The sequence below is a fragment of the Cervus elaphus genome, chromosome 33 (genome assembly GCF_910594005.1).
Source record: "Cervus elaphus chromosome 33, mCerEla1.1, whole genome shotgun sequence".
Taxonomy (NCBI): Eukaryota; Metazoa; Chordata; class Mammalia; order Artiodactyla; family Cervidae; genus Cervus; species Cervus elaphus.
In genome coordinates, this window is record NC_057847.1 from 23,541,838 (window position 1) to 23,564,417 (window position 22,580).

At 40.1% G+C, this 22,580-nt stretch overlaps 1 protein-coding gene and 1 pseudogene across 5 annotated transcripts in view; both read left to right on the top strand.

The window, feature by feature from the left end:
* LOC122688494 (histone-lysine N-methyltransferase SUV39H2-like) overlaps positions 1-22,580 on the top strand; it is a 380,972-nt gene that overhangs the window by 316,519 nt on the left and 41,873 nt on the right. The gene's annotated exons all lie outside the window — the stretch shown is intronic.
* On the top strand, positions 12,235-15,341 carry LOC122688330 (annotated as a pseudogene).

Genomic DNA, 22,580 nt, shown 5'->3' on the forward strand with positions numbered 1-22,580 from the left:
GAGCCACCCGGCCAGACTCCTGCAGAACTAAAAGGAGAGGTGAGACCTGGGTCTGCCAATTCTCCATATATTCCCCACAAAGAAGCAATAAGCCAGAGGGATCTCTGAGTGAAGATACTGAGAGAACAGTGATAGGAACGCATTCTTTTGCTTTAGAATCGGGATAATCCCTCTTGCAGTTCAAAGGCCTTGTAAAAGCAAACAAACCTGGCTACAGCCTGCAGATTCACCTGCTCTGTGTCAACACACGTCTCCCAGAACTCTCACTGACAAGGTCGTTTCCCAGGCACTCCTTCCGGAGACCCTCCCCGTGTCTCTGGCCCGGCGCGCTCCGCACAGGGCCCACTGCAGCCCTCCTGCACACGAGCTCCCCCAGTCCAGCAGCTTCTGAGCAGTGCTTTCTCCTCCATTAGGGCACAACAGAGAGGTGGAGGAGCTGAAGGGTATTTGGAGCTTTCTATGGAATTATGTCTTGATTATCTTGTTAGATTTGAGAGGGTGCCTGTAAATTCTTCCCAACTTGAGAACTTTAAAGAGGCAGACAGATGAAGGGAAAGAACCCCAATAGGAAGGGTAAATCTAAAATTGAGAAAAGCTTGGCACAAGATGATGGTTTTTCTGGGAGTGCCGCCTGGGAAGTTGGTAAGCTGTCACGTGATATACTCAGCGTTGACATAGACATACATAATTTCCAGGTTGAGGTGACTTAACAGGCTTCTGTTGAGAGTTTTTTCCCAGGGTCACTGAGGGGGCCACCTTACCAGCATCCTCCTACAAGTGGCAGTGGTCTAGGTCCAGCAGCAGCAGCAGCAGCTGTTTTCAGATTTTTTTTTAATGAAAATTATTATTTTTTAACTTAGTTAATTGGTTGGTCATTGAAGGAATGCAATTTAAAACAAGAAGTTGAGGGGGAGCTAATTATCCCTTTGAATTCCCTCTTCGTATATATTATACTACATGGACTTATTACCAAAACTTGTTGAAGATTAATGAGTAATGCTGTGCTTTCTTTTCTCGCCTCCCTTCCCTCTCCCTCCCTCCCTTCTCCCATTTATCCCTTCCTTCCTCCCTCCCAATCTTCCTTCCTTTTTTCTTCCTTCCTTCTCGCCTTTATTTTCCTTTCCTTTTCTTCTCTTACCCTTCTTCTTTCTCTTCATCTTCAATGACTTGGAAAAAATCATAATGAACTTCTTAGAGCAATTCCACAACCATGAAAATGTTCAGGGTCATGGATGTTTTCCCTGGAGTATTTAACAGAGGAGTCAAGTATAGCTTTCATTTCTGCTGTGTCTGCAGCATGCACGCAGTCTCATTTGTCCTTGCAAAAATGTCTAAGTGTGCTTAGGAGGGCCAGGGAGACCCTTGGTGCACTATAATTTTAGTAAATTAAAAAACATCAAAATAACACTTAACAAAACAGATTTTGGAAACTACTTAGGAAATAGAGTGAATTTTGTTTCACTTGACATCCAGCCTGAATTATTGACTTACACTGTGGCCAGATAAAGAATCTAGACAACATTTGACCATACAGAATATTTTATTATAATTTAAAACATTTTATATTTTCAAATGAGATTCACTTGTAATTATCTCCACAACCGCTGGATGTCACTGTTGCATACGCCTGGGCAGTAACAGCTTCCCGCTTGGGCAAGCTGAAACTGGTATTTTAAGGACTTGCATGCTTCCTTCTTGGCACTCTACCTTTTGATTGAACACATGCTATCATGCTAAGACGACTGTTTTCCCCATCCAGTGCACTCAGCCCTATTCTCAATTATGGCACTCTACTGGGAATTCTAATTCATACAGGATGAGATTTTTCAAACACAATTATCTTCTTCACTATTTAAAAAGAGTATGGTACATTTATAATAGTTCCCAACATTGTGTATTAATTATAACTAGCACATTCTGGATAACAAATGGAGTGAAGTGAACACATAACCATAAAATATCCTGGATTTATAAAGTGCCTTTCCCCCCCTCAAAGTGCTTTCGACAGTTTCGTATCTATTTGCTCATCTGTCTTCCCAACATCCCTAGGGGGTTACCTGCTTTAATGCTTTTATGAGTCAAAGTTGACCTGTGAAATAAATTGAATGAAGTAATTATTTGCACTGGGATCCCAGGAGTAAAGCAAAAGCAAACACTGAAAACTGTTCCAGACAGCTAATTATAGTTTGCAAAAGTAACTTGTTGAAATTTGGGTAGTTTGGGGTTTTTTCAATTAAAAAATTTCTTAATCCCTGGACCCCTTTACCTCTTCTTTTAAATATGCATTTTAAAAAAATCTAGGCCATCTTGTACAGCTGACGTTATACAGATATTAGATCTGGAGACTTTTCCAAACCTGAGAAAATCCTGGACCCGTAGAAGTGCTAGACCAGAGTATGACCCATGGAAAGAAATGAGAGGACCAACTGGAACCGTTGTTAGCTTTCCCTACAGTTAGAAATGACCATGAGCTTCACTTTAGCTGTTTTGTTGAGTCTCTTTTTTCCTAAAACCTTGGAGTTGTTTTCTCTAGCTTCCTCTCGTGCCTTTGCACTGGGGAAGTCAGAGCTGTCCTGGGGGGACTACTGGCCTAGATCTTAGCCGGAGGAGGTGGGGAGGGGAGATCCCCTCTGTTCTAATGAATAATCAGAGAGTGGTGTTGCCTGCCATCTATGAGATGCTTTGATCCAAAATTTCAGTCATTGTTTCCACATTTAGGGGCTGGAATGAACATCAAAGAAGTGGGTGTACGGAATTTACTGAATGCCAAAGAAGTACAATAACATACAGAGGATATAAGCAAACCCCAGTGGCAAAATTTGCTGCCAAATGTCACACATAATAGAGGCCCCTGAAGTGAGAGTCTGCCTTTGACAAATGCATAATGATATCAATGCCAAGGGAAGGAACTAGCATGCTGAAAGGTGAATAAAAGAGCTAGGAACAGTTCAGTGGACTTAACACATTTCCTTCGTGCGTTTTCACACAACAGGGAAAGCAGATGACACAAATGCATTAGGTAATCATTGGACAGGGCTGCAAACTCACCAGCAGTTTTAAACTGACCTGGCTTTTTTGGGATGCAGCTCTAAAGATGAAAATGAAATGTGATTAGTAATTACTCATCTTCTGGAGGGAAAAAAAAAAAAGGGAACAAGGAAAGTGAAAATAGCTTTCTTGTTCTGTCTTGGATAGTTCCAGCTTTTAAAGCCCATATGTTGTTTGCTATAACTTCTTCGCCTCCCAGGGCCAATGCATTCCAAACATTTCAGCTAGTGCAGTACACCGAGGAGCTAGGAAGTTAGGGCTCATTTGTATCCACAGTCTTTGTTCAAATATGGATTAATTTTGGTTAATTTCAGTGGGTGCACATAAAGTAAAGGGCACAGAACTGAAACCACTGAAATCAGGCCATCGTGTGATCATCTAAAAACCTACTTTTCAAGCTCCTTTAAGTTTTATTTTTGAAATAAAAACAATAAAATGACTGTAAAAAGTTTCCAAAAGCATTGACATTATGAGCAATTGCTAACCAAGGCTATTCCCAGAATGATGGAGCAAATTTGGATATAATTCTAGAAAAGCTAACTGCCCTGCAGTGCCAACTCTAAATATGTCGTTCAGAAGGTGATTTGATAAGGTTCCTGTGGTAGGTGGCTCTTGCCTCCAGGGCCAGATATAGATGGAGAAGCATATTGTGCTGCTCTCACCAAGGTCAGCCTTGGAGGGCACAGCAGATTCTTGCCCAAAGCTCCTATCCTTTTACTATGGAGATTAATACTTAAAAAAAAAAAAAAAACCAACAGACTGGGTGTGGATGTTTAAAGGAAAGAGTCTCAAAAATGCCACAGTACCTGGAAACAGCTTACCAGCTTCATGAGTATAGTCTGGTAATGAATTAAGTACAAGTAAGACCAAGATGTGTGTGTTTATTTGAAACCCTCCAGGGTTGAGCAAAGAATTGTGCCAGTTGCAAATAGAGTGAGCATTTCTATCCTGTGCATTAAGCAATCAGAGCTTGTTTGCTTGTATTTACCAAAACCATTTTCAACACAATCCCTACAGTTCTTCCTACAAAATTTCTTCTGCAGGCTTGCACTGCATAATAAAGGAGCTCATAGATGGGTCCTGCTCTGTTTATTGTGCATGTTAAGTAAATGCAATGATTTTCATTATTTCAGACTCTATAATGAAATGACTGAGTGCCATTAGAAAATGGACAAACAAGTATTCAACTGGCTGGATGAACCATAGCTTTCTGGCATTAAAGGTGTAATATTTATGAGTTAATTTAATCATAGAAGAAAATATTGAGTAGGTGGCTGAGTAAAATGATGACTGTGTATGATGTTTTTGCCATGCAGCTGGATAAACATATTCTATGACAGACCTTGGCAAGAACTGCAAAGATGCTCTTACAATGGCATGAATAAATATTAGGTGCTGCCTAGAATTCACTGCATTTGAAGTCTTGAGCAAAGCCAGATGAGCTTTAACAGGAAAATATGAAGAAGCCATGTATGCACATTAGGATTATGTAAACACTGAGTTCTTCCTCTGCTGCCTGGGAATTGCTCTAACATTCATTTTCGGCTACATCACTGACGGATTTTTTTTTTTCTTTTACACATTATCTTTGCACTTCTAGGAGTGCTTTAGCATCGACCCAGTTTGGGGGCAGCTCCAAGTAAGTTTTTCAACAACATGGACTTGGAGAGAAAACAAATACTTTGCCTAGGCTACAGAGAGCTGACAAAGATTGTATACAAATACAAAGATTGTATTTTGTAGTGACCCAATCCCAGGTGGCTCAGTGGGTAAAGAATCCTCCTGCAATGCAGGAGACTTAGACGATGTGTGTTTGATCCCTGGGTCAGGAAGATCACCTGGAAGAGGAAATGGCAACCCGCTCCAGTATTCTTGCCTGGAGAATCCCATGGACAGAGGAACCTGGCAGACTATGGTCCATGGGGTCTCAAAGAGCCAGACATGACTGAAGTGACTGAGCATGCAAGCATGCAATCCAGTCTATGTAAAACAGTAAATTTAAAAATTCCTTTTCTTGAATGTCCTTAGAATATATGGTTTCAGATTCCAAGAAGGGCCATAAGGTAAAGTGATAGTTGGGTATATATTTTGAAGAGAGGAGATCAGCAATAATATTATAACAGTCACTTAATGAAGCATTTGATTCAGGGCAACAAAAACCAGTGTACAGGACACGATCGCAGAAATATATTTTTGGGGGTTTTCCCCCACAAGTTGTCATTTTACCAATAAAGTATCTTTTTTTTCCAGTTTTATTGAAACATAATTGATATGCAATGCTGTGCAAGTTTTAGATGTACAATGTGTTGATTTGATACGCATATATTGTGAAATAATCACCACTACAGCGTGAACCAACACCTCCATCACCTTACACAATTATCATTTCTTTTTTTTATGGTGAGAACGTTTAAAATCTGCTCTCAGCAACTTTCAAGTATAAAATATAATATTGTTAACTATAATTACCATGCTGCACATTAGATCCTCCAAACTTTTTCATTTTATAACTAAAAAAGTTTGATCAACACCTTCCCATTTACCTCACCCCCCAGCCCCTGGTAACCACCATTCTACTCTTTGTTTCTATGAGTTTGGCTTTTTTAGATCTCACATGTAAGTGATACCAGACAGTATCTATGTTTCTCTGTTAATTTCACTTAGCATGCCCCCAAGTTTCATCCATCTTGTCACAAATGGCAGAATTTACTTTTTTCTCATGACTGAATAATATTCAATTGTATATATGTACCCTGTCTTCTTCTTTTATTGAAGTATAGCTGATATACTCTCAGTATAGCTGAGAAGTGGACCATAAAGAAGCCTGAGAGCTGAAGAATTGATGCTTTTGAACTGTGGTACTGGAGAAGACTCTTAAGAGCTGCTTGAACAGCAAGGAGATCAAACCAATCAATCCTAAAGGAAATTGACCTTCAATATTCATTGGAAGGGCTGAAGCTGAAGTTCCAATACTTTGGCCACCAGATGTGAAGAGCCAACTCACTGCAAAAGACCCTGATGCTGGGAAAGACTGAGGCCAGGAGAAGGAGGCAACAGAGAATGAGATGGTTGGATGGCATTACCGAATCAATGGACATGAGTTTGAGCAAACTCTGGGAGATAGGACAGAGAAGCCTGAAGTGCTGCAGTCTATGGGGTCGCAAAGAATCGGATATGACTTAGCGACTGAACAACAACAATAGTTGATTTACAATATTATATTAGTTTCAGGTGTACTGCATAATGGTTCAGTATTTTTATGATTATACTATAATACAGATTATAGCCAACATGATGGCTATAATTCCTTGCATATCACATTTTCCTTTTCCACTCATCCGTTTTTGGGCACTTGGGTTGTTTCTGTATCCTGGCTCTTGTGAATGATGCTACAATGAACATGGGAGCACAGGTATTTGCTTCATGATCCTGGTTTTATTTCCATTGGATATATACCCAGAAGCAGGATTTTTAGATCATATGGTAGTTTTAATTTTTTGAGGATCCTCTATCACTATTTTCCATAGACTCTGCCCCAATTTACATTCCTACCAACACTGTGCAAGGATTCCATTTTATCCACATCCTTGCCAAAGCTTACCTCTTATCTTTTTGATAATAGCTATCCTAATATGTGTGAAGTGATATCTCATGGTGGTTTTGATTTGCATATCCCGGTCAGGTATGGATGTGAGAGTTGGACTGTGAAGAAAGCTGAGCACTGAAGAATTGATGCTTTTGAACTGTGGTGTTGGAGAAGACTCTTGAGAGTCCCTTGGACTGCAAGGAGATCCAACCAGTCCATCCTAAAGGATATCAGTCCTGGGTGTTCTTTGGAAGGACTGATGCTGAAGCTGAAACTCCAATACTTTGGCCACCTCATGCGAAGAGTTGACTCATTGGAAAAGACCCTGATACTGGGAGGGATTGGGGGCAGGAGGAGGAGGGGAAGACAGAGGATGAGATGGCTGGATGGCATCACTGACTCCATGGACGTGAGTTTGAGTAAACTCCGGGAGTTGGTGGTGGACAGGGAGGCCTGGTGTGCTGTGATTCATGGGGTCGCAGAGTCAGACATGACTGAGCAACTGAACTGAACTGAACTGAATGATTAATTATGTTGAGAATCTTTTCATTCACCAAATCTTCTGTGAAAAGGGCTTGTCTATTCAGGTCCTTTGCTTATTTTTTAATTGAATTGTTTGGTTTATTTGCTATTGAATTGTACGAGTTCTTTATATATTTTGGATATTAACTTCTTAGCAGATACATGATTGGCCAATATTTCCTGCCGCCCCACAGGTTGGCTTTTAATTTTGTTGATTGTTTCTTTTGCTGCTCAGAAGTTTTTTAATTTAATATAGTCCCACATATTAATTTTTGCCCTTGTTGTTTGTGCTTCTGATGTGAAATCCAAAGAAATATTTTCAGGACCAATTTCAAAGTTTTTTCCACCTGTGTTGTCTTCTAAGAATTATAAAGCTTCATGTCTCATGTTTAAGTCTTTAACCCATTTTGAGTTAACTTTTGTGTGTGGTTAAGATAGGGGTCCAATTTTCTTCTCTATGTGTCAATCCAGTTTCTCAACATCATTTATTGAAGAGACTATCCTTTCTTCACTGAGTATTCTTGGCTCACTTATCAAATACTTGTTGACTGTACGTGCAAGGGTTTATTTCTCGGGTCTTTATTCTGCTCCATTGGTGTCTGTGTCTATTTTTTATGTCAGTGTAATACTGTTCTGATTACTACAGATTTGTGCTATAGTTTGAAATCAGGAAATGATGGCTTCTGCTTTGTTTGTTTTCTCAGATTGTTTTGAGATCTTTTGTGATTCCATACAAATTTTAGGATTTTTTTCTATTTCTGTGAAAAATGGCATTGCAGCTTATCAGAAATTACATTGAATCTATGGATGAGTTGAGTGGTATGGACATTTAAACAATATCAACAAAGAATATCTTTCCATTTATTTGTGTCTTCAACTTCTATCATCAAAGTCTTATAGTTTTCAGTGCACAGATCTTTTACCTCCTTGGTTAAATTTATTTCTAAGTATTTTATTGTTATGATGCTATTGTGAATGGAATTGTTTTCTTAATTTATTTTTGAAATTTTTCATTGTTAGTGTATAGAAACACAACTGATTTCTGTAAGTTAATTTTATGTCCTGCAACTTTACTGAATTCACTGATTCATTTTAACAGTTATTTGATGGAGTTTTTAGGATAATCTATATTGAAGATCATATCATCTGAAGAAAAGACAGTTTTATTTCTAATCTTCCAATTTGGATGGCTTTTATATCCTTTTCTTACCTGATTGCTCTGGCTAGGATTTTTAGTACTATGTTGAATAGGAGAGGTGAGAGTGGGCATTCTTCTCTTTTTCCTGATCTTAGAGAAAAAAAGATGTGTTAGCTGTGAGTTTGTCATATACAGCCTTTATTATGTTGAAATATGTTCTTTCTATATCCAGTTTCTGCATCTATTGAGATGATCATCTGATCTTTATCTTCCATTCTTTTAATGTTATGTATCACATTAATTGATTTGTGTGTGCTGAACTACTCTTGCATCCCAGGGATAGATCCAGTTTGATCATGGTGTATGATCCCTTTAATGTGCTATTGAATTTGGTTTGCTAGTATTTTGTTGAGAATTTATGTACCAATATTTGACCAAGTGGTTGAACAGAACTGAACTGATTCATCAAGGATATTGGTCTGTAGTTTCCTTGTAGTATCCTTATCTGGCTTGGTTATCAGGATAATACTAACCTCATAAAACAAGTTTGAGAGTGCTCCTTCCTCTTAATTTTTTGGATGAGTTTGAGAAACTGTTGTTCAGTCACTCAATTGTTTCTGACTCTTTGCGACCCCATGGACTTCAGTGCACCAGGCTTCTCTGTCCTTCACTATCTCCCAGAGCTTGTTCAAATTCATGTCCATTGAGTCAGTGATGCCATCCAACCATCTCATCCTCTGTCGCTCCTTCTCCTCCTGCCTTCTCTCTTTCCCAGCATCAGGGTCAGGGAAGTTTGAGAAGAATTGGCATTAATTCTTATTCAAATGTTGGGTGGAATTCACCAGCTGATCTTAGACTTTTCTTTGTGTGGAGGTTTTTCAATCTCCTTACTTGTTACTGGTCTGTACAGATTTTTGTTTCCTCATGATTCAGTCTTGGTAGGTCATCTATTTCTAGGAATATATCTTTTTCTTCTAAGTTATCCAATTTGTTGGCATATAACAGTGGTAGTCTCTTGTGATCCTTTGTATTTGCATAGTAAGAGTTGTAATGTCTCCTCTTTCATTTCTGGTCTTATTTATTTGAGTCTTTTCTATTTAGTTTAACTAAAGGTTTTTAAAATTTTTATTTATCTTTTCAAAAAATCAGCCAGGTTGTGGGGAAAAAAGTTGCCGGTGGAAGACTTCATCTTGGATAATGTCTCTATGCTCTGATGCGAGTTGGCTTACATTGTCTTTGCTTCTTCCATTTATATTTTTATCTCCGTTTCATGCCTGAGAACTTCCAAATGGAACAACAAAAAAGGAAAATGTAGTTCAAAATATCCTTGTATTTTCTAAAACTGAATGCTGTTTCAGTATTAATTTTTTTTCCAGCTATGCACTATGCCCAATATCTGAACACAAAACTCTTACTTCCTGGGTATTATGTTTCTAGTCTTTAATAATTGTCTCTAGTATACATGGCATCATGTCTTGAAATACCTGAAAAAGAGGTCATTTGTTAGCAAATTTTCATAGCTATACAAGGAATCATTGTAAACAGACTTGATGCTATACTTCTTTTGGTACATGTATATTACTCCATGTATATTACTCCAAAGAGAGAGAAGTGACTTGATATTTTGTATATGTAAAGTATTTAGGACAGTATCTGCATCATGGTAAGTCCTTTGTAAATCTTAGCTGCTGCTACTGTTTCTACTACTACTGCCATTATTGAAAAGCCTAACGATTATGTTGTGACAGGGATCAGTTGGACTGGTTTCATTAGGAATACCAACCTCTGGCATGGACCTAATGCATGTGTAGTAAATTAGATAATTGTTTCTCACCTATGAAGGATCGTTTGATCCTTTGGGAGACCATCTTTTTAAATCCACATTTTTTTTTTTTTTTTTTTTGCCATTGGCTGCCCCTTGGGGACAGAGTGTCAGAATGTCAAAGTGAAACCCTGGGATGTAGCATGCATGTGGGCTTTTGCTCTGAAGCAATGCTTCTCAAACTATGCGTGGTGAAGAATCCGTTTCTTTTTTAATTTCCAGTCTGTCACAGCCTAATATTTTATAAAATGCAACAAAAATAACTTAAAATGGAATAAAAATCAATGTACACAAAATTCAAGTCCCATTTTTTAATTAGATTCAACAGAAATAAACTTAAGCTGCCACATGGCTGCCAACAGTTCTCAATGCTGTGCTGTGTTCAGTCGCTCGGTCGTGTCTGACTCTTTGCGACCCCATGGACTGTAGCCTTCCAGCCTCCTTTGTCCATGGGATTCTCCAGGAAAAAACACTGGAGTGGGTTGCTATACCTTCCTCCAGGAGATCTTCCCAACCCAGGGATCAAACCCACGTCTCCTGCATCTCCTGCATTGCAGGTGAATTCTTTACTGTGAGCCACCAAGGAAGCCCAGCAGTTCTAAATGCTTCCTCTCAATTCTGTTCTTGTCTCATCTCCAAACAGTAACTAAGAAATTTCTGACAGTAGGCCTCACTTTGAGCAGCAACCTCACAAAGAACAATGAGGAGCCCAAAAGTCTGTCATTCCCTACTGCTTTCCTTCTGTAATGCTCAAAGGGCTCTCATCAAAACAGGCTTTAGGCTGGGTCGGCAGGCTTCAGACCCCACCTTTATTGGCGTGAAGCTGGTGTCCAGGGGGTAACTGAGACACCGCAAGAAAAAGCCACTTCTGCCGGGCACTGGCCATTGTCTCAGTTGGGAATTTCCACACAGTGAAGCGGTGGGCTGTTTAGTGTGGATGCACAGGTGTGGAAACAGTCTGTGATAGACAGCTTTATGGCAAATAAACACAGTGTATGATATACTGTAATCAACTATATAAACAACTTTAAAATTGTCTTTACTTCATATTTCCAGCATTTGGTTTTGTTAATCATACGTCTTCTTGACAGCAATTAAATAACCTTGAGAGGAAATGTACACCTGCTGTCTCCCCTGGGGAAACTACATCTCTTTTGTGAATGACATAAGTTCTCCATAAAACATAAGCAAAGATAGGAGAATTGAATTTGGAGATATGTCTCCTTCCTCTGTCTTTTTTTTTTATCTCTAGTTGAATTGGAGGGCACAGTTTAACATAGCTAAGCTTTCCCCAGGTCCCTATTCTAGCATTCTTTCAAGCCCCAATATTTCCCAGATGGCCAAACTGGAGACCCTAGCTAATGAGGTTGTGACAGGTGTCAATTCGTGGGCAAGATGCCACGACTGCCTCGCTTGGTCTGTGCTTTCACCCTCCCTGACTTCTGGGCCCTGGTGCTCTCAACGCTTCCTGATTTCTGCAGCCCACCTCATCTACTTTTCATGAACACTATACTGGTCCTGTTTTCCTTAAAACAGAGTGTAACAACGTTTCCTTTGCTTGAGACAGGTTCCAAACAAGCTCTGTTCATTAGGATCTGTGAAGTAAAAGTCAATTTTAATAGACAGGTGTCCCCACTCTCAAGATGGGGTGACAGGAGAGTGGCTGCTGCTGGGAGGCCAGGTGGGTGCTCAGGGCTCAGTGAGACTGCTCGCCGCTGCACCTCTGGTGAGCAGAGTCTCAACTTCAGGCTGGTTGGACAAGCAACATTTGGGGTGAGTGGCCTGGGGCATTGCATGCTTCTGGTGACACTGGAAGGGTGAGCAGCTGCCCCAGTACCAGTGCTTCGTGCGCAATAACCACCCGCTGGCTTCAGCTATGCAGATTCAGGGTGACGGTTCATTACACCTTCTTCCACCAGAAGTGGGCTCGCCTCTTGCAGGCTGCATATATAGTCTTTTTTTAAAAATAGTTTTCATTGATTTATTTTTGTCTCTGCTAGATCTTTGTTGCTGCCATGGCCTTCTATAGTTGAGACGAGCAGGGGCTCCTCTTCAGCCGTGGTACAGGGGCTTCTCACTGCAGTGGCTTCCCTTGTTTTGGAGCGCGGGCTCTAGGGCATGCAGGCTGCAGCAGATGCGGCACAGGTTCTCAGGACTTGTGGCTCCCAGGCCGTAGAGCACAGGTCTGATAGTCGTAGCACATGGGTTTAGCTGTTCTGTGGCATGTGTGAGCTCCCTGGATCAGGGATCAAACCCATGTCTCCTGCACTGGCTAGTGGATTCTTTACCACTGAGCCACCAGGGAAGCCCCATATACAGTTCTGACCACAAAACATCACCAGGGCTTCAAAAACTGGCTGAATCCTGTGTCTTGGAGCTGGAACTCGGAGAACCTGAGCCTCCATTGTGTTTTGGTGAATTGAGGAGTTGGGAGCAGCTGTCCTGACGAGGAGCATGCAGCTATGGACTGCATCACACTCTTAGAATGGTTCCATCCACTCTACCTACCTTTAAGAAAAATCGCTTCATATGACAGCATTTTTTAGCGTGAGAACAATGCCAGAGTTGTATGACCTCGTTAACAGGTAGAAACCTGACCTGATTTGGTCTGATGGAGAGTAAGAATGTCCTGATACTTACTGGAATTCTTTCTTGGCTCTACAGTGATAGCCCTGTCAAGGGGGGAATTGGTAGTAACTGATGATGGGGTCAGAAATACTCCTGATAGCATGGAGGATACTGCAAGGATCAAGGGAAATTCAGACCAGGGAGGCTGCTAGATCACAAGTAGGAGATGTGCACCACCATGGACAAGGCACCCAGGACTGTCACTGGGACATGGGACATCACAAGTGAATCCAAAATCATTTCCGAACTGGTTCAGACATGATTTTGGGAGGTAACTATCTTCTCAACATTGGACCAGCTAAAGATGTACTAATAGTTATCTCTTCCAAGGCAGGCATCTTGCTGCTGGGAAGTGATTGAACATAATGGGGAGGCTATCTATGTATCTAAATCATGGAGTGTGCAATGGGAAAAGTACAAGGTAATTGTATGGTATACCTTAAAAAGATCAGCTATTTATATCATTTTACTGCACTAGTGAAAAAAAAAAAAGAGTCTTAAACCTTCAATTCCCCATAACTCTTCAACTATAAAGGTAAGGATGCTGGGATCCAGGAAGCTCTGAAGTGTGGCCCACGAATCCGGGAAAAGGTCCCCTCTTTCTTTGAGCTCACCCTCTGCTCTCCCCGTTGAGTTGACCTGGACTATAAAGCTGCATGAGTGGAGTGATCATTGGGGTTCAAGAGGAAAGGGTCACTGTCTGCTGCTTACTGTTTTGATTTTCCTTGTATAGTATCATCATTATAATTAACTACTCCATCCAAAGATGACTTTTCCAACACATTTTAGTCAAAGGTACTGAGTGCATTATATCAGTGACTCAGTGGACCAAGGATCTGAGCTTCATTGCTGGCATACTTCAGTCTGGACAGCAAAAGAAAGAGCTGAATAATTAAGTTATTCATCTGTTCCTACCTTTGGAAATTATCTATAATGGAAGCCTGCCTCCATTCTCTGTGTTTGATAAACTTCACTTGCTTACTAAATGACTTTAGTTAAAGAATAATCCAAGTCCTCCTGTGGCCTATGGGAGGAGGTGGAAAGAGTTTGGCAAGTCCAACCATATGTTCTTTATTTAGCATCAGTTATCACTAATTCGTCCCCAAGCAGCACACCCCCCCAGAACATCCCCACCTCCAAGTTCAGGAGAACCTGGAGGGGAAGGAAAAAGCTTGCTAAGTTGCTGATGCTCACTCTTCAGAAGTTTGTAAAGCAAACTAAGAGCTCTGAAATTCAGTCTGTTTACAGTGGGACTATAAGAAAATGGATTTATTCTACCCTGCCTTTTCAGAAATGATCAAATAAATACATTTGCAAGTCCACAACATTTATAGGTCTCCCTACCATTTCTTTCTCTGTTTTTGTTCCTTGCAATTTTGTTCATTTGTTATTGTTGAAGAGGCTGGCTGTTTGTCCTGGGGTTTCCAACAATTTGAATTTTGTTGATCATGTCCCTGTGATGTTGTTTAATGTGTTCTTTTGCCATTGTAAGCTGTAAATTGGTAGTTAGATCTAGATGCTTGATAAGATTCAGGTTCAATTATTTTGTCAAGAATATTTTACACATAGTGTTTTTCACTTCTATTAGGAGGTATATAATGCCTGATTGTCTCTTTTTGGTGATGTGAACAGCCAGTGGTGGTCATTGCCCAGATCTATTAATTCATTAGGAGGCTGCAAATGGTAATATCCTAATTCTGTCACTCCTTATTTGTTTATTGGTTGAAAAAATTTCTGCAAAGAGAAAGTTCCCCTTGATTCTTATATCACTTGGAGATCATTTTTTTTTTCCTTAACACATTGGATTGTTTCCCTTAGCATTCTCTAAAAGTGATTAATGGGTTTGGTTTTTTGGTATCCTACTGATTTAAATATACCTGATATGTTTCAATTCATTGCATTTATCATCCTACTGATGCTCAGATGATTCCATCTCTAGTCAGCTGAATCTTCTTTAAGCTGGTACCCAAATTCTTTGGACAGAATCCTAGTAGTTTTCCATCATTTCCTTGCTACTGATATGATAAGATATTCTCGACTCATTTAATAAACTTCCTGCCTCCCACCCAGAATCAGTTGTCTTTCCAAGAGGTTTGTTTTCTTTTGGTGAGAAATAGAATTTACAGACATAATCAGGGTTCTGGAAGTGCTCATTGCTGTTGGGCTAGTCATTGTTCACAGGCTTTTCCAGTGGACAGAACTAGAAAATGAGTACTTTTAAAACATAAATCATATAATGAGTTAGTATTGCTACCTCATTCATTTTCAGAACTACAGGATTTTTACTTACTCTCATTGATCTAACATTTGGGCCTGCTCTCACCAAAGCTACAAATCCCAGTTCTCAGTGGCACACACACACATTTTTGTTACTAATACACACACAAAAGTTTCAGAACAACAATATTAATACTACTACAGTATGATTATTGAATCAAGACACACAAACAAAAACCAGTTAGACATAATGGAAGAAAAGACTAAATGTCTGGTAGTTATAAACAAAATAAAATAATGTTTAACAAGAAGTATTCATAACTTATATGAAGAAAGTTATAAGCAGTCATGAAGACATAAAATTAAACTTAGTTGGAAAGATGAACTGTGTTCATAGAAAAATTCAACATTGTAATAGGATCTTAGCTTTTCTTATATTTAAACAATTTCATAAAATTCCAGTAAAAATGCTATTAAGTTTTTTCCTAGAGCCAAATATGTTGATTTTATACTGTGTTTGGAAGAATAAATATGCAAAAATAGCCAGGAAACTCCTAAAAAATAAAAAAATGCATAATATTAAAATATACCATAAACTTATATAATTAAATCAGTTTGGTATTAATGCATGAATAGATAGAGCATAAAATTCAGAAATAGACCTATCTGCATATAAAAATTTAGTGTAAAGTAAAAGGGCATCCCTAATTAGGGAGGACAAGATATACTTTTTAATAAGTGGTATTAGGATAACTGGATAGTCATATGCAAAGAGATTTCTGTGTATACCAGGACAACTTTTGAATGACTGGGAAATTTACAGGTAAAAAATAACATGTAAAAAAAACTGGATGAATTTCTCTAAAATCTGGTGTAGGAATAACTCTCTATATTACAACTGAAAGTCAAAAAGCAATAAATACAAAATTTGACACATGCGATTACATGAAAACAGGTGCTTTACATCTAATCCACAGGAGTTTCATCAGGCCCATTTTATAGATGAGAAATCTGAGACTCAGAGAAATTGATATCTTGGCAAAGTGTGCAGTTAGTAAGTGGCAGAGATAGGAGTTGAACACAAGGAAATTGTAACTTATGGCACACTGTCACGGAGACTTCTGCTCCCCCTAAGCACATTGAGAAAATCAGAATATAGATATTTTCTGGATCCCAATCACAACTGGAGAATAAAATCTTATTAATACTAGTAGGCTAGCTCCGTTGTTTGATATAGACTTCTTGATGAGTTGAGAAGAGCTTTAAAAGGCATAGGAGCCTGGGGAGAAAGAGAGACTTCAGTGTATTTTGAAGACAAGCTGTAAATATGATATGGCATTTCACATGGAAATCTATGCCTCTCAGTTCTTATTCTGTCAGAAACTCTTGCATTACTGCAGGACCCTCATTTCATGCTTCCTTTTATCTCTACACTGTGAAACATCATATCAACCCCAAGAATCCTGTCTTAAATATAAGAAAGTTGACGGAATATTCAGATCTTTTAATTTACTACCAGCAGAGACAGTGTCTTGGTTAAGTTATTTTAATGGGAATAACTCAAACTGGTTGTTGGATTTATAAAGAGGGTGCCAACTAATTGAAGGTTTCACTTCCCACTTGATATTTTGTGTTTGTGCAAACTAAGCAATTAGTACCAGCCTTTGTTTCTGCTCTTCCTGTCATTTAACTTGTTCACATTTTAATTTTTCATTTCCTTCCAGTGCATCTCATGCTTAGCCAACAAATACTGAATTTCTCTTTTCTATTTCTTCAGGAAATTTTATAGCCAATTGTGCTTTCTCTCCATTAAGAACACAGTTAAAGGGGCTGGTGAGAACAATGCAATTCATTCTTTCATTCCATAAAGATTTGTTAAGCACTAGTATGTCAGGCATTGTTTTAGGTGTTCGAGATATAAGGAGGATAAGGCGGCAAGTTTCCATTCTCAAGGATCCTACCTCCTATAGAAAGAGACAGAGGAAAAGCAATGAACAAACACAAAGCCAAATAATAATCAGAGTGATTTGTTTTGTGAATAGTGATGTGAGAGGGACTGGGGTAAGGATCTTCCTTAGCTTGGATGGCCAGAGAAGTCCCTAAGATTTGAGTCACATGAAAACCCAGGCAGAAAGATGTCTAGGCAGAAGGAATAAGTGCAAAGATCCTGATGCAGGAATGTACTTGGTGTGTATAAAGACAAGGAGGAGAGCATGTAACTGGAGGGGAATGAACTATCAGTTCAGTTCAGTCACTCAGTCGTGTCCAACTCTTTGCGACCCCATGGACTGCAGCACACCAGGCTTCCCTGTCCATCACCAACTCCCAGAGCTTACTCAAACTCATGTCCATAGAATCGGTGATGCTATCCAACTATCTCAACCTCTGTCGTTCCCTTCTCCTCCTGACTTCAATCTTTCCCAGAATCAAGTTTTTTTCCAAAGAGGCAGATCTTCGCATCAGGTATGCGAAGGTATAGGGGTTCTCTTGTGGCTCAGCTGGTAAAGAATCTGCCTGCAATGCGGAAGACCTGGGTTTGATCCCTGGGTTGGGAAGATCCCCTGGAGAAGGGAAAAGCTACCCACTCCAGTATACTGGCCTAGAGAATTCCATGGACTGTATAGTCCATGGGGTCGCAAAGAGTTGGACACGACTGAGCGACTCTCACATACAAACATACATACATAGGAATGAACTATTCTGAACTGTAACTGACCTCCAAGTAATTAAGGATTTGCTTATTTGTTATTCATTTATACACTCTACCTTCTCCCCAAAAAAGGATTAAAAATTGCTCTTTGAATGATACTATTTCTTAGAGTGCTCCAGGCACACTTTTTATTTGAGAAAAATAAAAGCGAGTCCTTTAGCAGGTAAAAAAATCCAACAGATAGATCTAGGACAAGGCATAAAGACTATGGATGCAGGATGTTCACTTCTTTTTAGAGGCTCACACACCTTGAAATGTCATTTAAGAAATTATATTTAGAGAAGATTGTTGCATTGAATTTAATTTCAAATCAACAGACCCATTATATTCTCTAATTAATCATGGCACATGCTATTTACCAAACTCCTGTAAAAACAAATTTCTTTTGTACACATTACAAAGAAATGTTACATAAAATTAAGCACCAAGTAATGACTTTAATTTGCAGTTAGTTAATAATACACAGATGATCTCACGGCTGTAAAGGAAGACACTCGGGACATTAACAGATATGCTGGTACAGAGGAATTAGAAACAGGCAGACTGTGAGCTCTGAGAATAAAGAGGACCCAAGAGTTAGCAGACAGTAGATGTTCTGGCTCCAGGCAGAAATCTGCTGAAGGCCTTTGCCCAGAAAAGCCTGTCTGAATGAATTTTAGGTTTTTTCATTGGTTTTGAAATTATTTTTTTTACTTCTTGCCAAGCAAACAGATTTTACAAAACTTAATGGAATTTTCATTTTACCTGAAATTTACTGAATGGCCTTGACTCAAAGGCTTTTCCTTTCAGCTTTGCAAGAAGCTTGTAATTGTCCCAAATTCTATGAGCCATGTTACTTGGCTAATTTTTTGCCACTTAATGATCCCAAGCTAAGATACTCAGATTACATTTTTGAAAGTGAAAACAAAATACAGTAAAGCCCTAATATTTGAAAGAAACCAATGTTTCATTTCTCTGAGGTCTGCAGGCTACATAAGTGATCATATAAACCGACATAGAAAAATGAAAATCCCCTATCCCATGGTGTAGCGGATGGGCTGAAAAACCAGTGGGCCAGAAGATTTGTGATTAAAATCTGTTTAATCTCTTAGGAGGGAGGAATGGAAAATTGGTAGGAGACTGAAGTGGCTCATCTTTCTCTTACAGAACAGAACTTTACTGATATTTTCTCAATTCTACTTCTTGTTCTATCTAAAAGCCACGTAAAAGGGGATTTGTGCAGTCAAAGAGTCACGATGCCAAGTCTCAAAAGAGGAGTTCGGTGCTTTGAGAAGCAGAGACTCCTAAAGTTCATTTAAAGTGCCCACTAATTCAGTGTGACTCTCTTTTGTTATTTAGTCTATCCATGTGCCTCCATTTCTTTGTACATGAAATGGTACCAAAGGGCTATTTACTTCATGGTGATGTTTAGCTTTCACTTTTAAACAGGTGACCAACACTCCTCATCTAGGCTGCAGATTACATCAGTACCAATATGGCTTCTCTTAGCCATCTATGGCTGCTTTCTATTTCCCAAGGATGCAGGATTAAGTCACTCTTATTATTCTTCCTGGAACAAGATGGGAAGGAGGAAGTCTACACCCAGAATAAATATCCACTAGAGTCTTTACCAGGCTTTAGGGCAACAAGATAATGTACTCACACAAACTGGTACACACCCCATTACGGGACTAATGATGAGCTGAAAACAAAAAAGAAATTTAAAGAAGAGAAGCCTCAGAAAGGGATTAATCAACAACTCCAAGGCAGTATCATGCTGTGCTTATGTTTTTTTGCAAATATTGACTTTGAAGAATTAAACATGTGACTAAACTCTATGTCACTGTTCTTGTAAAAGAAAGCATCTCTGTGACTATTTGAGGTCAAAGGTAAAATGCAGAACAATAGACGCCAGAGGGGCCCCAGCATAGTGCTGGAAACTTCCCCCACTGTAGGAGGGCAAGTGCTGTGCATGTGTTTACTGAACATGGTGTATCATATACAGAGAGAGATATGTCCCCTCACACACGTCATTTGAACTGGAAGAAGGAGGGAGTTAGGAAGGGACCTCTGTTTCTTCCTGCTTTGAATTTACAAAGCCCTCACAGGCTTCTCCAGAAGTAGTCTGGGATGAGGAGAAAAGTATGAACACAGGGGAGTTGAAAATGGGCCTGGGATGGGGAGAGAGAAAGTAAACAGAAGGTTCTGGAGCCCAGGCAATTCAAATAGCATGCAATACTAAATCAGAGAAAGAAGGTATGACTTCTTTAATGACAAGACTGCATTGGTTCTAGAAACCAGGGTCCCTCACTGGGCAAGTCGTGACTGTCTCAAGCAAGATCATCCAGTCGCTGACCAAGATGTTGAGTGGTAGCGCTTTGATGTGAACTATTTGCACTGTATAAGAGGTGTGTGTGTTCTTCTACGTAACCTTCTTAGAGCAGACTATCTCAGGCCAAATCTTGACTTCCTCCTGATGGCATGTTTACTGACCCTGTGCATTTAGATTTGGGTGTGTGGTACATGAGGTGATTATTCATCATACATTCACTCCTGCCCCCAAATCCTGGCCCTCCATACCTTCACATGGGGTTGTACTTTCCTGCTCCACTGATGCTGGGTTTGGCCACGTGACCTGCTTTGCTCAATGGGATTGCAGCAGACATGACAGAAGCAAAGACTGGAAACCTGCTGGTACAGTCGGGCTGGCCCTTCTCACGTTTCTGCCATGAGAAGAAAGTGCCAAGGCCAGCCTTGTGATTGAATGGGGATGACAACAAGCATGTACAGCAGATCTTGATCCAGTCTGTAGACTGAGATCAAGGCTAGCTGAATCAAGCCTGGACCAGACAAACCCCATGTATGAGTGAGAACAAACAGTTGTTCTTTAAGCCGCCAACACTGGGAGTGGTTTGTTATGTAACATTTGCAGCTGTAGGTAACAGACATAAGCAAAACTGCTGACTGAGCAGGCAAAGGAGACCAGGAATATATATGCATTGTACAGTGTTTGTAGGACCCAGAGAGTTAGTGGCATGGTGGTGTCTCTGAGTAATTAACGGTGGAGCTCACATATAGAGCCGACTTTTGGTGCATGGTAGCATGATGCTATAGCTGAAAATAGAGCAAGGGTCAGATTTTGGTAGCTTGTGGAACAAGAGAGGCTACTCTGGGTCTCCAAGTATATACATATAGCAGCATATACCAGTGACTATTCTGAGTATAACTTCGTATGAGTCGGAATCCATGAGGGCTCTTGTTTTGGGAGCAAGGAAACAGAGTGTGCTAGTGTTGTTCCTGGTGGCGGTTTTTTCGTTTCATTTTGTTTTGTGTTGTGTTGCATGGCTTTGAGAGGGGCACAGAGACATGGAGGACTGAAGACATGGCTTTGACTCTGCCTGCAACTGATTCCCTGGGCTGGGTTGTTGGTTGATGGGAGAAGCTGAAGGAGCTAATTCCATGAGAGACTTTGTTATTTGGACCCCAAAGTGGCCCCTCCTGGGCATACTGAATGAGGCGCAGAAGCTGGGTGAGGACCCTCATGCTCAGGAGCCCAGGGAGCTTTGGCTTCTTGCAGACTGGTGAGCGAGAGGGGTATCACCTGTGTTACAAACGCTGTGTTCCCGTCATGGGCCTCATCCCGTCATGGGCCTCATCCACTGCTACCGTGGTGAGGTTCCCTCCAGCTTTGTCATGAGCGGAGGAACAGAAGATACTGGAGTGTTAGGGGACTTGCATGAAAGGTGTGCAAGCTAGGCCATTCTCTCCTTGGGGATGCCCAGGAATCTATTGGGAAGGTTTGGCAGAGGTTGGAGCAGGGAGGGCTGAGAGAAAGTCGTTTGAGATAATGTTAATGGGACCTCATTTGAATGCACATATTGATGGGCTGCAGAGACATTCTAGTTACTTTATGCAGGTGCTTGAGAGTTCTAGTTGGCCCAGTGCCCACTATAAGTACCCATAAAGCTATCTTGATGATGCTGGGGGGAGGGGTCTTTTTTTCCGATGGCTTCAACAAATGACCCAGCCCTGCTGGAAGGAGAACACAGCTAAGCTATTACTTCTATGGAAATTCCACTGTATCATTTCAGGATGATAATAGCACAAAGGAAAGTGGAGGAAAGAAATAAAAAATGAATGAGAAAGGGTGATGCGGTTGGTGGATCAGTATATTTAGAAGATATCTTAACACACATTCAGTTGAGGATCTACTGAGTTCTAAAATAGGAAGTAGTTCCAGACCACACCCAAGAAAATAACTTTTCTCTTGGGTGCAGACCCCCTGAGTCCCCTGTATTGCTTTCTGTGGTTAGACTCCAAATTCCTGATAAAATTGTCGTATATTTAGAACAGTATAGATGTGCTTAAGCAAGTGGATATTGAATCACAGCTCTGTCACTCACTAGCTCTATGAGCTTGCACAAGACACTTAATATCTTCCTTTCAATTTTATTCATTCCTTCACTCATTCATTCAGGCATCCATTCATCTAACACTTTCTGAAATCATATTGTATGTCCACGTACTCTGCTAGGCAGTAAAACCAAAGATAAACAACCTCTAGCCACATGCAGCATAACATTCTAGTGAGAGAGACGGCAAAAAATCCAATAAATGAGCAAATAAATTAAAAAATGTGAAGAGCATTATAAAGAAAAAACCAGGAGCTGAGATGGAGAAAAAGGTACTTGCATTAGATAAAGTAACTAGGGAGTACTTTTTTATAGAGATGCCATAATCTTGGGAATATGCTTAAGCATAAAGTTGGGATAACAATAAAGCCTGCATTGATTCACAGTGTTGTGGTTGGTCAGTAACCCAGTCATGTCCGACTCTTTGCAACCTCCTAGGCTTCAGCATGCCAGGCCTCCTTGTCCCTCACCATCTCCCAGAGTTTGCCCAAGTTCATGTTCATTGCATCAGTGATGCT